Below are 4,788 nucleotides of genomic sequence, written 5' to 3'. Positions count from 1 at the left end.
ATGAATTTGATTAATGTCATTTTATGACTTACAACGAAAAATCAATTTGCTACAGAAACATACTATATTCCAACAATTAGATGATGTACTTGGATTAAAATACGAGTTCTTTTGGGGAGCCACACAAAAAAGGAAACCACGTTGGTATTTTACCTGTGGGCTGCAACAGTGAAGCAGGTGGGCGAGGCTGTAAGCCCTATAGGTTTTCCATACTGCTCCGGTCCTTTAGGTCCTTTAGGTCCAACAAACGTATTAAAATGAAGGGATCAAGGTCTAAAAAACCAGTGGTAGCAGCGGAGCATACATGTGCTCTTCTCGACATTCTGCTACTGGCACCCACATAGCCCTGGTTCTTGCCTGCAAGAGAAAGACAGAAAACGCATGCTACATACTTGCACAAACTTAAGTAGGCTTAACAGACGAAGCAAACGGGTTCGTGTGTGAATGCCCGTCTGTGGGCCTCCCTCAGTGGGTCTGCGTGAGGAGAAGCACAAAGCAGCAGCCGACTGCCAGGGAGGGGGACGCAAGCACGGCGACTGAGCGCTCGGCCTCATCACCACCCGGAGCTCAGGAGCAGCCCCAGTCTCGTCCTGGGCCCTGGAAGTAAGTCCCGTGGCAAAGGGGTCCCAAGGAACTAGACACCAAAACAGGGATCTTCTCCAGTCTTTGGACAGCAACCTGTATAAAAGACCTAGAGACTTTTCCAGCTTGTTCTATCACCTATATTGGACTAAGCTTGAAGCCAAGGCAATCACCTGACTTTTCTGTAGTGCCTCCTACAATGCCTAGCAAATAGTAAGTATGAAAATATTGGTTAAAATTGACCTTTATCAAAGCAACTTAAAAATACTCTAAAGAAACACAATATTTAAAATGTTACCCAAAGAAAAGTCTTAAAAGTAGGCATTGTAACAATACCATCAAATAATTGAGTTCTATTTATTTATGAGTGTTTCAAAGAAATGCGACAGGAAGTAACTTAAGAGAAAAGTTCGATTATTCAGAAGGTTCAGACTATTTACTGACATGTTTTTCATCTATAGTCACATCCTCATGATGTCCCCTTCTCGTACTTCTTCCTCTTCTAAGGATACTCGTTCCATTACCAATCTTTCTTCCCAGCCTCAGTACCCACCAGAACTCCTGTTAAAACTGGCCGAAAACTATCTCCTTCCACCACAAAACTCTTTCTTAACACTTCCTTTTTAGGGAGTTGTCAAATCAGGCTGCATATCAATCAGTTGGAGGAGTTTTTTAAATTAAGAGATTCCTGGGCTCCACACCAGATGTATTGAATGAAAATACTGGAGTGAGATCCAGGACCTTTTTTCCAAAAACGTGCTCAGGTGACTCTGAGTAGTAAGTAAATAAGGTCAGAAGCCCGCTCTGTGGTATCTAATGCCCTGATACCTGGTTCTTTAAATGTAGGTGTTGTCTGTGTTAAATGAACCCCCAGTACAGAAAGGAGTGCCACCAGTCCCCTGCTCCTCAGTACCTTCCAGGCCGTTATTCTCACCGACGAGCAAAAACTCCTTTCCTTTGTGCTTTAAGCCCTGTCTGCGCCCTCACTCCCATGTTCCCATCCTCTCTACCCACTATGGTGCTCACCCACGGGCATCAAAGGCTTTAGCATCTGTTTCAGTCTCCCTCTCTCGGAGCTAAAGCTGCCATCATTGTGGGGTGTGGGGTGTGGGTGTGTGTCTGAGACCAATGTACACAGCCTAATGAGTGCTCCCCAAGAACTGGCACCACGGAACCTCCCCCACACCTCCTCAAATTGCTCGTTAACCTTCCTCCCCAAGGTAATCTCTGAGTTCAATACCATAGGTTATTTTTGCCTGTTTTTGAAATTTATATAAACGTAAAGTAAGATATGGATGTGCTCTTATATCCGGCTTCTTTAACATTATGTTTATAAGATTTATCTATATTTCTATGCAGCGTCCTAGAATATGACTATATCCAGTTTCTTCTTCATTCTTTACTCTTTTCATTTCTCACACTGCACAACCTCCCTCGGTGCTCACAGCCCACAGATACGGAGGCTGGGCAGCGGTTCGAGGCTGCGATGTGCTCTGGCCTGGGTGCACTGAGAGGCCCACAGAGGTGGGCCCCCCATGAATCCATTACCAGGCAATATATCCCATTTCTTTATTCTGCGGGGAGAGAGTTTGGGCTGCTAAGAGCTTTGGGCTATAAAGAGTGAAGCTACTGAAACTTAAAAGCAGATAACTGCTCTTGAAGCACACGAAGAAAATATCAAACATCTCATAACAAAGCAAATGGATCAGTTACAGGTTCCTACCTTCCTGAGCCAGGCCAGATTAATCCTGCTAAAATGTCGCACTGATCTACCTGACATTTTTCTTCTTAAGATTTTACTTATTTATTTTTAGAGAGAGGGGAAGGGAGGGAGAACGAGAGGGAGACAAACATCAATGTGTGGTTGGGTTGCCTCTTGCACGTCCCCAACTGGGGACCTGGCCTGCAACGCAGGCATGTGCCCTGACTGGGAATCGAACTGGTGACCCTTTGGTTCGCAGGCTGGTACTCAATCCACTGAGCCATAGCAGCCAGGGCAAAAAGAATACTTAAATAAAACAATATATTCGTATGTTCGTAAAACCATTTCTTGGACCATCTCCCTCACAACCTGCTGCCTTTTGCTAACAGGGGATCTATGACAATGCGAAACTGCCCAATTTATTCTCATCCTTCTCCTACCAGGCACCACATACACATACAGTTAGTAAACTCTATATAAATAGAGGGGCTTTAAACAGCACATTTAACGGGAACATGCCCGAAAGCACGTGCTTACTCACACCTTCCTCCGTCACCTATTAGCCGCCCCTGGCACTTCCCACCTTCCGCCCCACCTCACTTTCCACTGGCAGAAGGGAACGTTCCTACACAATTGAGTCCAACGCTGTAAAACGAAAATTACCTGATGCTCCCAGGGTTCAGTTCACCACCGGTGTGCACTGAAGACGGTAACTGTCAGGTTCCTACCACGCTGAGTCCCCTAAACTCAAGACAGCCCGGGGGGGGGGGGGACACAGACGCCCGAGGCAGCGCAGGGGACACCGCAGCAGCGCGGCCACACACCGGTACGCAGCAAGGCACGTGTTTGTACCTGCAGTGCCCAATTCACGCCTTTAAAATGTGGCCAGTGGAACGAAAGAACTGACTTTTTTTGTTTTAGTTAAGTTTACACAGCCACATGTGACTGGGGACTACTGAACAGTAGAGAATTACAGGTTCAGAGAGGGTGAGCTTGAAGAACAAGATAACTGGATTTTTCTACAAAATTACAAACAGCAGTAAATATCCAAAATCTAATCACAAAGCTAAACAGGCCAAGAAGACAAGGAAACACTAAACCACCAAAATACATATTTTCTGCTTACCTCTTTAAGATTACTGATTTGTTGGACATAGCGAGTTTGTGCAGCCTCCAGTGGAGTAATACACCAATGCCGGTCCCAGCATCTTTGAAAGAAAGTTGGTGAACGAACCTGAAACCTTAAAAGAATAGCTGCACGTGAAAAATAAAACAGTAAAATATATCAACCAAGCCTTGAATCTATAACTACAAATTCTAAAATTTTGCATTGTAAGGCCAAAGTTAAAAATGAACTCAGAGCTCCTCATATTCGCCATTTATACATATAGTTCATAAATCATAATAAAATTGGGTTCTGAAGTCATCTTTAAGTCAGCATCTAAACTTAAACTGTAGTTTTCTAAAGACTTAACATTACCCATCATGGTTAACTTATTAAAGCCTATTTATTACAATAACCAGGCGGAAATTCAATGTTGATCACCAGTCGGGAAGAACAGGACCAACTACGCAGGAGGGAGGAAGCTAACGCTCCCTTTCCCTTTTCTTAACTAGGTCAGACCCGAGCAAAACAGGTGGTGTGTTTTCGGCCCTGCTCGTTTCCTCTCCTTCTTGCATCTCACATTCCCACATTTCCTGCTCCTCAAGAAGAAGATCAATTACAAGGTCAGCCACCCAGGATTGCTTTACAGTCTCCAAAAGAGTCTCGTGTTCTCAACAACCTATAATCCCAACCCCTCCGGACAGCAGCTTAAAAATCAAAACTCTCCATATATCACAATATGGTATATGTCAGCTATAGTTAAGGGGAAAAAAAGTATCTATATTAAAGTCTATGAATGGATAAGTGACAGGAGTTATCAGTAGTTTTTTAAAAAATGAATACTTATTAAAGCAAAAGCAAACAATAAACAAAAAAAAACCTACTTTCTTACACAGCCAAACATGACTCCACTGACAGTGAAAAAAAATTACAGTAACGTATAGAGGTTTCTAAAGAGTCATAAAAGGCAAGACTAATTTGCAAGTCTCTAAATCCTAGTCCCAGTCTTGCCAGCCTTATGTTAGCTACCATTCCACTTTTCTTCCTAGTGTAAGGATCTACTGACCTTCTAGCAGTTATCTGCGGCAGGTATCTGCTTTTCGTAAGGACACTCCTGCCTCAGAGGGCAGGAGGGATTTACTCAACCACCATTCTGAGTGGACACTGCCCAGACAGCATACACTAACAGGACATTAGTAAAACTTTCTCAAGAGCAGTATCTTTGAATGACTAATCAACCCATGGTCAACCTTGCACATTTTTAGTATTTCTGCCATTAAAACAAAAGCAAGCACAAGATAAAATTCTTTAACGTTCTTTTTTAATAAAATAGATATATCTTTATATATAGTTACAGAAAAGCCTTAAGTACCTTTCTAATATGTACATATAAAACTCC

General features: G+C 43.1%; 1 long non-coding RNA gene and 1 other non-coding gene across 2 annotated transcripts; both read right to left on the bottom strand.

Moving 5' to 3' along the window:
- Positions 1–259: 259 nt before the first annotated feature.
- On the bottom strand, positions 260–4,788 carry LOC149994768 (uncharacterized). The gene is made up of 3 exons (XR_016507845.1): positions 4,762–4,788; positions 3,411–3,525; positions 260–357 (listed from the first exon to the last, which is right to left on the bottom strand). It is a non-coding gene; the product is annotated as an uncharacterized LOC149994768 (long non-coding RNA).
- On the bottom strand, positions 2,001–2,135 carry LOC149994769 (small nucleolar RNA SNORA42/SNORA80 family). Its single transcript, XR_016507931.1, has one exon. It is a non-coding gene; the product is annotated as a small nucleolar RNA SNORA42/SNORA80 family (small nucleolar RNA).

Source organism: Furipterus horrens, unplaced genomic scaffold (assembly GCF_987537825.1).
Source record: "Furipterus horrens unplaced genomic scaffold, mFurHor1.1.pri manual_scaffold_13, whole genome shotgun sequence".
NCBI lineage: Eukaryota > Metazoa > Chordata > Mammalia > Chiroptera > Furipteridae > Furipterus > Furipterus horrens.
The sequence above is the reverse complement of the archived record's forward strand: the minus strand, read 5'-3'. Positions and strand labels throughout refer to the sequence as shown.